This window comes from Silurus aristotelis, assembly GCF_946808225.1.
Source record: "Silurus aristotelis genome assembly, chromosome: 5".
Lineage (NCBI taxonomy): Eukaryota > Metazoa > Chordata > Actinopteri > Siluriformes > Siluridae > Silurus > Silurus aristotelis.
The window spans coordinates 24,877,661-24,890,672 of NC_139578.1; positions in this window are offsets into that span (position 1 = coordinate 24,877,661).

Here is a 13,012-nt window from a genome sequence, read left to right on the forward strand (position 1 = left end):
CAGCCTCGTTCATACGTCAACAGCTTTAAACCTGGATGCACCATAAATGTCTGATGTTTACGAGAAATAAGGGGTTGGAATAAGGCAAACATTTTTTTTTTTTTTTATGTGTCCTACTCTTAAATGCCTGCACTTCAGATATCTGCAGTGCATTGTATAACCCTCTCTGGACACCAATTTGCCAAGAACCTCACGTTTGATTTAAACAGTTCACATTTCGTTGAGGCCAACTTCACTCCACATTCCACAAAACTCTGGAGAACAAGATAGATATGCAACAAGTGTTTCACAAAGCTGCAACAGAGTACCAGGTTGTCATCCATGTATGAGAGTCGGATTGTGTCTTTCAGACCAGCCAAACGGCGCTCCATACTACTCTGAAACTCTGCAGTTGCTGATCTCAGACCAAACGTAATGTGCACCCATTTACAGAGCCCCCGTGTTGACTACTGTAAGTGGCAGACTTTCATTGTAAATGATGCATTCTGGTGGAGGGTTGAGGATGTCATGAGAAAAGAACGTGTTGGCCTTGGGCTTGTGAACTCACATGCGCTCTTATACACTATATGTGCAAATGTATTGGGACACCTGACATTCCCAGCTACATGCGATTCCTTCCCAAACTGTTTTTGCAAAACCTGAATTGTATAGGGTATCTTTGGAGTCGGTAGCATGAAATTTTTTCTTCATTGAACTAGGAGACCCAAACCTGTTCCAGCATGACAAAGCCCCTGTACACCAAAGCAAACTCGATAAAGATATGCTTTGCATGGGTTGAAGTAAAGGATCTCCTACTTTAAAGCTCTAAACTATTGAACGTCTTTAGTATGAATTGAAATGCTGACTGCACCCCGGGCCTCTTCACCAAAGGTGCCAATAAAGGCACTTCTCTATGACTTAGTCATCTCAGCGCAACCATGCATAAGAAATTCTCACCCAACGTGGGGCTCGAACCCACGACCCTGTGATTACGAGTCTGATGCTCTACCGACTGAGCTAGCCGGGCAGGAATGCCGCACAGCCCTGCTAAATAAAAGCGCAAGCACACAGCTCTCACTCAACCCACCCACCAGCAGCTGATCTGGCTTTTTAAGCACCATCGGAGCCAACGTGGATTTTCCAAACCACCAAAGGAGCCTATAACAGCAGGTCTCGGTGGCGCAATCGGTTAGCGCGTTCGGCTGTTAACCGAAAGGTTGGTGGTTCGACCCCACCCAGGGACGTGGTGGCTTGTGTTTTACACCAAGCACTACTCAACGAACTGAACTAGATGCAAATGGAGGAGCGAGTGACTGTTTCTGGCAGGGTGATGCATCTTGGCAAAGTTGTTGTGGGTTATAATTTTGTGCCAGCACAGTGTAAAAGGGTGGCCAGATTAGATTCAGCGCTGCTTCTCGAAAAGATATGCCTAGAGATAAACACGAAATTTAGTAATCTCAGCGCATCCGTGCAAAAGATGTCCATGCCAGGTTGTCATCCAGGTATGAGATTTGGATTGTGTCTTTCAGACCAGCCAAACGGCTCTCCATACTACTCTGAAACTCTGCAGTTGCTGATCTCAGACCAAACATAATGTGCACCCATTTACAGAGCCCCCGTGTTGACTACTGTGCAAATGTATTGGGACACCTGACATATGTGCAAATGTATTGGGACACCCGACTTTCCCAGCTATATGCGATTCCTTCCCAAACTGTTTTTGCAAAGCTGAATTGTATACGGTATGTTTGAATGCGGTAGCATGAAATTTTTTCTTCATTGAACTAGGAGACCCAAACCTGTTCCAGCATGACAAAGCCCCTGTACACCAAAGCAAACTCGATAAAGATATGCTTTGCATGGGGTAAAGTAAAGGATCTCCGGCTTTAAAGCTCTAAACTATTGAACGTCTTTAGTATGAATTGGAATGCTGACTGCACCCCGGGCCTCTTCACCAAAGGTGCCGATAAAGGCACTTCTCTGTGACTTAGTCATCTCAGCGCAACCGTGCATAAGAAATCCTCGCCCAACGTGGGGCTCGAACCCACGACCCTGAGATTAAGAGTCTCATGCTCTACTGACTGAGCTAGCCGGGTAGGATGGCTGCACAGCCCTGCTACATAAAAGTACAAACACACAGCCCTCACTCAACCCACCCACCAGCAGCTGATCTGGCTATTTAAGCACCATCGGAGCCAACGTGGATTTTCCAAGCCACCAAATGAGACTATAACAGCAGGTCTCTGTGGCGCAATCGGTTAGCGCGTTCGGCTGTTAACCGAAAGGTTGGTGGTTCGAGCCCACCCAGGGACGTGGTGGCTTGTGTTTTACACCAAGCGCTACTCAACGAACTGAACTAGATGCAAATGGAGAAGCGAGTGACTGCTTCTGGCAGGGTGATGCATCTTGGCAAAGTTGTTGTGGGTTATAATTTTGTGCCAGCACAGTGTAAAAGGGTGGCCAGATCAGATTCAGCCCTGCTTCTCGAAAAGATGTGCCCAGAGATAAACACGAAATTTAGTAATCTATGGGCATCCGTGCAAAAGATGTCCATGCCCAACGTGGGGCTCGAACCCAAGACCCTGATTTTTTAGCCAATCGGGCAGCGTTTCTCCTCTGCAGTGCCGGAAAGCTTTACACGTAGAAAATGAAATAGGCAACAATCAACAGAATTGCATGGTATCAAACTAAGACACTGACCCATTTAGAGAACTCTGTCTAACAATCGGCTCTGGAGCAGACGAAACAAGACTGATGAAGCAGGGCAGCCTCGTTCATACGTCAACAGCTTTAAACCTGGATGCACCATAAATGTCTGATGTTTACGAGAAATAAGGGTTGGAATTAGGCAAACATTGTTTTTTTTTTATGTGTTCTACTCTTAAATGCCTGCACTTCAGATATCTGCAGTGCATTGTATAACCCTCTCTGGACACCAATTTGCCAAGAACCTCACGTTTAATTTAAACAGTTCACATTTCCTTGAGGCCAACTTCACTCCACATTCCACAAAACTCTGGAGAACAAGATAGATATGCAACAAGTGTTTCAGAAAGCTGCAACAGAGTACCAGGTTGTCATCCAGGTATGAGAGTCGGATTGTGTCTTTCAGACCAGCCAAACGGCGCTCCATACTACTCTGAAACTCTGCAGTTTGCTGATCTCAGACCAAACGTAATGTGCACCCATTTACAGAGCCCCCGTGTTGACTACTGTAAGTGGCAGACTTTCATTGTAAATGATGCATTCTGGTGGAGGGTTGAGGATGTCATGAGAAAAGAACGTGTTGGCCTTGGGCTTGTGAACTCACATGCGCTCTTATACAATATATGGGCAAATGTATTGGGACACCTGACTTTCCCAGCTATATGCGATTTCTTCCCAAACTGTTATTGCAAAGCTGAATTGTATAGGGTATCTTTGGATGCGGTAGCATGACATTTTTTCTTCATTGAACTAGGAGACCCAAACCTGTTCCAGCATGACAAAGCCCCTGTACACCAAAGCAAACTCGATAAAGATATGCTTTGCATGGGTTGAAGTAAAGGATCTCCTGCTATAAAGCTCTAAACTCAAACCTATTGAACGTCTTTAGTATGAATTGAAATGCTGACTGCACCCCGGGCCTCTTCACCAAAGGTGCAGATAAAGGCACTTCTCTGTGACTTAGTCATCTCAGCGCAACCGTGCATAAGAAATCCTCGCCCAAGGTGGGGCTTAAACCCACGACTCTGAGATTAAGAGTCTCATGCTCTACCGACTGAGCTAGCCGGGCAGGATGGCCGCACAGCCCTGCTACATAAAAGCACAAGCACACAGCCCTCACTCAACCCACCCACCAGCAGCTGATCTGGCTATTTAAGCACCATCGGAGCCAACGTGGATTTTCCAAACCACCAAAGGAGCCTATAACAGCAGGTCTCTGTGGCGTAATCGGTTAGCGCGTTCGGCTGTTAACCGAAAGGTTGGTGGTTCGAGCCCACCCAGGGAAGTGGTGGTTTGTGTTTTACACCAAGCGCTACTCAACGAACTGAACTAGATGCAAATGGAGGAGCGAGTGACTGTTTCTGGCAGGGTGATAAATCTTGGCAAAGTTGTTGCTGGTTATAATTTTGTGCCAGCACAGTGTAAAAGGGTGGCCAGATCAGATTCAGCGCTGCTTCTCGAAAAGATGTGCCCAGAGATAAACACGAAATTTAGTAATCTCAGCGCATCCGTGCAAAAGATGTCCATGCCCAACGTGGGGCTCAAGCCCAAGACCCTGATTTTTTAGCCAATCGGGCAACGTTTCTCCTCTGCAGTGCCGGAAAGCTTTACACGTTGAAAATTAAATAGGCAACAATCAACAGAATTGCATGGTATCAAACTAAGACACTGACCCATTTAGAGACCTCTGTCTAACAATCGGCTCTGGAGCAGACGAAACAAGACGGATGAAGCAGGGCAGCCTCGTTCATACGTCAACAGCTTTAAACCTGGATGCACCAAAAATGTCTGATATTTACGAGAAATAAGGGTTGGAATTAGGCAAACATTTTTTTTTTTTATGTGTCCTACTCTTAAATGCCTGCACTTCAGATATCTGCAGTGCATTGTATAACCCTCTCTGGACACCAATTTGCCAAGAACCTCACGTTTGATTTAAACAGTTCACATTTCGTTGAGGCCAACTTCACTCCACATTCCACAAAACTCTGGAGAACAAGATAGATATGCAACAAGTGTTTCACAAAGCTGCAACAGAGTACCAGGTTGTCATCCAGGTATGAGATTTGGATTGTGTCTTTCAGACCAGCCAAACGGCTCTCCATACTACTCTGAAACTCTGCAGTTGCTGATCTCAGACCAAACGTAATGTGCACCCATTTACAGAGCCCCCGTGTTGACTACTGTAAGTGGCAGACTTTCATTGTAAATGATGCATTCTGGTGGAGGGTTGAGGATGTCATGAGAAAAGAACGTGTTGGCCTTGGGCTTGTGAACTCACATGCGCTCTTATACACTATATGTGCAAATGTATTGGGACACCTGACTTTCCCAGCTATATGCGATTCCTTCCCAAACTGTTTTTGCAAACCTGAATTGTATAGGGTATCTTTGGATGCGGTAGCATGAAATTTTTTCTTCATTGAACTAGTAGACCAAAACCTGTTCCAGCATGACAAAGCCCCTGTACACCAAAGCAAACTCGATAAAGATATGCTTTGCATGGGTTGAAGTAAAGGATCTCCTGCTATAAAGCTTTAAACTATTGAACGTCTTTAGTATGAATTGGAATGCTGACTGCACCCCAGGCCTCTTCACCAAAGGAGCCGATAAAGGCACTTCTCTGTGACTTAGTCATCTCAGCACAACCGTGCATAATAAATCCTCGCTCGCCGTTGGGCGCGAACCTACAACACTGAGATTAAGAGTCTCATGCTCTACCGACTGAGCTAGCCGGGCAGGATGTCAGCACAGCCCTGATACATAAAAGCACAAGCACACAGCCCTCACTCAACCCACCCACCAGCAGCTGATCTGGCTAATATCTGGCTAACCTGGATGCACCATAAATGTCTGATGTTTACGAGAAATAAGGGTTGAAATTAGGCAAACATTTTTTTTTTATGTGTCCTTCTTTTAAATGCCTGCACTTCAGATATCTGCAGTGCATTGTATAACCCTCTCTGGACACCAATTTGCCAAGAACCTCACGTTTGATTTAAACAGTTCACATTTCGTTGAGGCCAACTTCACTCCACATTTCACAAAACTCTGGAGAACAAGATAGATATGCAACAAATGTTTCACAAAGCTGCAACAGAGTACCAGGTTGTCATCCAGGTATGAGAGTCGGATTGTGTCTTTCAGACCAGCCAAATGGCGCTCCATGCTACTCTGAAACTCTGCAGTTGCTGATCTCAGACCAAACGTAATGTGCACCCATTTACAGAGCCACCGTGTTGACTACTGTGTGTGTGTGTGTGTGTGTGTGTGTGTGTGTGAGAGAGAGAGAGTTCTATTTCTTTTCTGTGTATTGAGGAGCCTAATGGCTTGCGGGAAAAAACTGTTGCACAGTCTTGATGTGGCGGCCCAAATGCTTCGGAACCATTTTCCTGATGGCCTGAGGGTAAAAAGTGTGTGTGACCGGTGTGTGTGGTTATCCACAATGCTGTTGGCTTTCCGGATGCAGCGTGTGGTCTAAATGTGCATAATAGAGCGGAGAGAGACTCTGATGATCTTTCATCTTCTCATCTGTCCTCACTATACTCTGTAGGGTCTTGCAATCCAAGATGGTGCAGTTCCCAAACCAGGCAGTGATGCAGCTGCTCAAGATGCTCTCAATGGTCTCTCTGTAGAACATGGTCAGGATGGGGGGAGGGAGATGGGCTTTCCTCAGCCTTTTCAGGAAGTAGAGACGCTGCTAGGTTTTCTTGGTGATGGAGCTGGTGTTGAGTGACCAGGTGAGGTGGTCCGCCAGATGAACACCAAGGAATTTAGTGCTCTTGATGATCTCCAAAGAGGATCCATCGATAGTCAGTGGAGAATGGTCGCTCTGTGCTCCCCTGTAGTCCACAACCATCTTTTTGGTTTTGTCAATGTTCAAAAACAGGTTGTTTGCTCCACACCAGGCTGTTAACCGTTGCACTTCCTCTCTGTATGCTGACTCATCTTTCTTGCTGATTAGACCCACCACGGTCATGTCATCAGCAAACTTGACGATGTGGTTCGAGCTGTGCATTGCTATACAGTCGTGAGTCAGCAAGGTGAACAGCAGTGGACTGAGCATACAGCCCTGATGGGCCCCAGTGCTCAGTGTGGAGGTGCTGGAGATACTGTTCTCGATCCGGACTGACTGAGGTCTCCCATTTAGGAAATTGAGGCACGTAGGAACAATGGCGCTGTTCAGAGAAATGTTGAAGATGTCGGTGAAGACATCTGCTAGCTGTTCTGAACATTCCCTGGCCTACTCCCTTTCCACTTGGTCTCCTGAACACACATGTCTACCTTTCTCTGCTCCATCTGTGAGTGCATTGTCTTGTGCAACCAGAATGGCTGGTTTGTGATTTGATATAAAAAGTAGGCTTTTAATATCCATTGGCTTCTTAAATTAGCCAACTCCTCATACCATCGGGAAGTGCTGGTGAGGTTGTGGTTTTTTGTATTTGTCGTTAACATAGTTAACCACAACATAGTATTGATTTTAATATTTTACCATAGGAACAGAAATATTTTTGTCTTTCATTCATGCGACTTAAGAAAAAGCAATTCCCCAAAAATATAAATTCGCGCCCAACGTGGGGCTCGAACCCACGACCCTGAGATTAAGAGTCTCATGCTCTACCGACTGAGCTAGCCGGGCACGGCAAAGAGTTAGGCATGTTACCTAAAAGCACTAGCACACGGGCCTCGTACCAAACATGCCCTGACGAATAAAAAGCTTTTTAATTTTTTTATTAATTCAGATTCAGATTTTATTGAATTTTTCCTAGATTTCTATATTCGTTGTAATACTTTTTCCCAACCCGTTTCTAGCATAATCACGCCTTTTCACCCCAGTGGTTTAAACACATTTTCTAGCATTCTATTGGATAGATTCTAACCAATCACCATGCGGAAGGCGGGCTTTTTTTTTCCTGATTCGCTTTGCATTGTTTGTTCGGTTGACTTCTTCAGTACTGATAGCTGAAGAAATCTATACTGAAGCTTCGCTGGTCGTCATAATTACATTTGGTGTCTAAAATATTTCTAACATATAACGTTGCTGAAATATCAGGCACACCCCTGCATCGTCCTGTATACAGGTCAGTAACTGAGCATGCTATGTGTAGTATCAAGCTAATTAATAATGTAGGAATTAATAGATCATTTCTACTGATATATAATGCAGCAATGGGCGTGCATTTGTGTTGAAAAGTCACAATCAGCCCTGGTTTCGAGTTCTTCTTCCTACTGTATTTTGTTACCCAGAGGAAGTGTGCTGTAGGTCATCAAGGAAGCTCCAACCTGTAGCTGTTTTTTTTTCTGTGACCCTGTGCTCTTCTGCTTTTTCTGTCTTCTACTTATGTGTGTGTGTGTGTGTGTGTGTGTACACGCACGCCACACCCTTCAAGGTTTATATGTAAGCAAATTAAAACCACGTTACTTTAAGTAATGTTATGTTGTATGCTTGTATGTTCCTTTTTGAAGTTGTGAATGCAACCGATTCTTCGAGTCGATTCTTTTGCATTTCTATCCGCCTCCATGTACTGCATCCCCTCTTTACGCTGATAACCGCACAGTCATTATTGTTGAGAAAGATGAACTATACGACCCAAATGTGACCGTTTGTAAAAGGAGTATTTGCTCATTCTCTTGTCACATTCCCGTAAACAATCATTTCAACATTCATCTACTTGCCCATACATAATGCACAATTATATATTTTACTTCAATTATTCGCCAAGATGTCTACTTACTTCCCTTATCTGTTTGGTCAACCCTTTGGCATTTGTCATGAACTTCCCCACACAGTTGTGGAAAGTCTTTCAATGTTCTTAGTTTTCTAACAAGGAGAATAAAGATTGTCTAGAATTGCGAAACGAACAAAATTGGTTGAAGAAAATCCATTATTCTGGGATTGAATTAATTTTGAAGTTATGTTGGCCTGAAGCAGGTTTTGCATTTGCCTTTTACTGTTGATACCTGACTGTAAAACAATCCAGTGTTTACGGATATAACAACATTATTAAAAATATATTTGAGACTTAAAAAAACAAAAAACAAACATACAATCAGTCTCCTAAAACTACAACTCGGTTCAAAGTATATTTATAATTACATGTATAGAAATTGGTGAATGCTCATGTCCAGATGTATAATGATAGACTATGAAAGTGACAATGATAAGACACACTGGTGGTTCACATTTTTATATATATATATATATATATATATATATATATATATATATATATATATATATATATAATATATAATATATATATATATATATATATATATATATATATATATATATATATATATATAATGTGACCCATGTGTGCATACTGCCTTAAAGGATACTGGAATTCAATTGCCAACCAAACTTGTTTTTATTTTCAGTATTTACATTTTCCAGTATCATTGCACTTGGCAAACACTGCTAGTAGAATGGGTCACATGCTGAGGAGCTTAGTGACTTTAAACATGGCTCAGTCATAGAATGCCACCTCTGTCACAGGCCAATTTAAAAAAGAATTCGACCTTGCTAGGCCCTGCCCCAGTCAGCTGTAAGTGCTATTATTGCGAAATGGAATTGGAGAAAGCAGTTTAGCAAGAATATGAGTACATCTTTAATCACAGTCTAAATGGAGGTTCCACTGTATGTTTATATAGAAACTGCATAATTTTCAATCTCTTATTGTATATGTGAAGTATGTGTCTATGATATGTTTGTGTTTTTTTATTTAATTATTTGTATATGTATAGTATTTGTACTGTGCATTCCACTGATTTTCTTGATATGGTTAGTGGTTTGACAAATGTATCTAATTATACAGAATTTGTATATCCCTATTATATGCCATTTTAAATAATATACATTAGGGATGCCACAATTCTCAATATAATATTGAACCGTTCTGTACGACATCCACAGTTCAATACGCGCTTGTGAATTGCGTTTTTTTTCGGTTTTACGTTTAAATAATTTATGTGCTTTTTATTTCTCTCCGAATTGACTGTTTGTGTGTGCCTGTAAGTCTACGAGCTGAGATGAGGAAACTCCTCCCCTCCGAGTAAATGTTCAATCACTATGCTCTGAAGTTAGGGGGCGCTGAACCATCATTCCACACTTTAACATGGCGAGCGGTGGTGAAGTGAGGCTACAGTACGAGGAGGCGCCGGCATCTTTTATATCTGTGGTGTGGAGACATTTCGGTTTTGCTGTTGAGTATAATGCCGAGGAAGAAAAAAATGGAAAACAAAAAAATGACTGTCTGTAAGCATTGTTTTACACGTGTAGCCTACTCAAACGGAAACACTTCCAATATGATTGCACATCTGCGGCGCCATCACCCAGCAATATCAATGTCTAAAGGCAGGATAGCAGAGCAGGTAATAAAGTCCGCCAAAAAACAACAGTCCCTCGCTGAATCCTTCCAGCATACATACCCAACTGGTTCCGTGAGTTACCTCACTGTAACTGTTCACTACTTGTCGGATTGGGAAATGAAAAGCGCTGTACTCCAAAAACCCGCTGCAGAGAATGTTGACAGGCTTATCTTTTGACAGAAGAACCTCAAAATACAGGAATAGATAGCTGACCTAAGTGAAATTGCACTTTACATTCTGAATGAAGGATACTGTACTGGAGAACCGTTAAGTTTAATTAAGATGGTTTATTTATGTTCACTGAAGTACAAGTATGTTTATTTGAAAATGGTCAGTTTATGTTTACTAACTTCACATGTATGTTTATTTTCAAAATTTGGGAATTCATGTGTTCCCCAGTTTGTACATGGGCTACCAGCAGCTGTGAGATGTCAGTGTTAATTCTAAAATAAAAAATGTTTATATTATACAAAACACTAGGAACCAGTGGACTTTTCTTTGCTTTTAACTAAAATAAAGGAGTATAGCAATAACTCGTTTTTATTTGTTTCTTCTTAATCTCTTACTGTTCTTATTGCCTAAGCATAGAATAACAAAAAACACTTTTATGTGTTAAGCCATCAGAACCGAACCGAAAACCGTGGTTGAAAAACCGAGGTATGTATTGAACCGTGGGCTAACTGTATTGTTGCATCCCTAATATACATGTATAAGCTCCAGCGAAATATATGTTTATTCAAAGTTGGACAGAAAAAGACCTGACATCTTGCTCACATGTTCTCTTTAACAGAACAACAGGAATTGTGTGAGATTTGACGCAGTGTCTTTCTAAAGTCATTGCCTGATTTTGCCTTATACATATATAAATATATATTTATTTTATTTTTTTTCACATTTCCAAGCCCATGTTTTTTAGGTCATAATTGAGGGAAACATTGGTACATCATGACCTTCAGTTCTGCCTTTTCAGTTAACTGATCCTAGGAAAGTTTCCATGAAAGAGTGAAAGTCTTGACTAACAGCGGGTCTAATCTAATCTAAACCTTGTATAGTGATTTGTTGTGTTTATTTATCTGTGGGGTGTGTGTCTTGCTGTGATGTCTAGCACAGCTGTGTAAATTAAGGAAATAGCAAAGTAATCCATGGTGTTTGTGGACTTTTGAGTAGTTTCTTTTTTGCTGCTTTATTTTACTCAGGTTTATTGTCAGGACTTCAGTATGACTCAGTGACTGGATCTCCATATTAGCAAACAGAAAATGGCAACTGCCAAAAAAGGTTGGTGTACATTTTTTGTTTTCTGTTCTTTCTACCCGTTGTATTGTAAATTAGCTGGAGATGCATCTAAATGTAAAACGAACATACAAATCCTATCAGTGCTAATGTTCTTGCCTGGTTTATTGCTGCTATTATAATTTTTTTTTTATGTGTCCTACTCTTAAATGCCTGCACTTCAGATATCTGCAGTGCATTGTATAACCCTCTCTGGACACCAATTTGCCAAGAACCTCACGTTTGATTTAAACAGTTCACATTTCGTTGAGGCCAACTTCACTCCACATTCCACAAAACTCTGGAGAACAAGATAGATATGCAACAAGTGTTTTACAAAGCTGCAACAGAGTACCAGGTTGTCATCCAGGTATGAGATTTGGATTGTGTCTTTCAGACCAGCCAAACGGCTCTCCATACTACTCTGAAACTCTGCAGTTGCTGATCTCAGACCAAACGTAATGTGCACCCATTTACAGAGCCCCCGTGTTGACTACTGTAAGTGGCAGACTTTCATTGTAAATGATGCATTCTGGTGGAGGGTTGAGGATGTCATGAGAAAAGAACGTGTTGGCCTTGGGCTTGTGAACTCACATGCGCTCTTATACACTATATGTGCAAATGTATTGGGACACCTGACTTTCCCAGCTATATGCGATTCCTTCCCAAACTGTTTTTGCAAACCTGAATTGTATAGGGTATCTTTGGATGCGGTAGCATGAAATTTTTTCTTCATTGAACTAGTAGACCAAAACCTGTTCCAGCATGACAAAGCCCCTGTACACCAAAGCAAACTCGATAAAGATATGCTTTGCATGGGTTGAAGTAAAGGATCTCCTGCTATAAAGCTTTAAACTATTGAACGTCTTTAGTATGAATTGGAATGCTGACTGCACCCCAGGCCTCTTCACCAAAGGAGCCGATAAAGGCACTTCTCTGTGACTTAGTCATCTCAGCACAACCGTGCATAATAAATCCTCGCTCGACGTTGGGCGCGAACCTACAACACTGAGATTAAGAGTCTCATGCTCTACCGACTGAGCTAGCCGGGCAGGATGTCAGCACAGCCCTGATACATAAAAGCACAAGCACACAGCCCTCACTCAACCCACCCACCAGCAGCTGATCTGGCTAATATCTGGCTAACCTGGATGCACCATAAATGTCTGATGTTTACGAGAAATAAGGGTTGAAATTAGGCAAACATTTTTTTTTTATGTGTCCTTCTTTTAAATGCCTGCACTGCAGATATCTGCAGTGCATTGTATAACCCTCTCTGGACACCAATTTGCCAAGAACCTCACGTTTGATTTAAACAGTTCACATTTCGTTGAGGCCAACTTCACTCCACATTTCACAAAACTCTGGAGAACAAGATAGATATGCAACAAATGTTTCACAAAGCTGCAACAGAGTACCAGGTTGTCATCCAGGTATGAGAGTCGGATTGTGTCTTTCAGACCAGCCAAATGGCGCTCCATGCTACTCTGAAACTCTGCAGTTGCTGATCTCAGACCAAACGTAATGTGCACCCATTTACAGAGCCACCGTGTTGACTACTGTGTGTGTGTGTGTGTGCGTGTGTGTGTGAGAGAGAGAGAGAGTTCTATTTCTTTTCTGTGTATTGAGGAGCCTAATGGCTTGCGGGAAAAAACTGTTGCACAGTCTAGATGTGGCGGCCCAAATG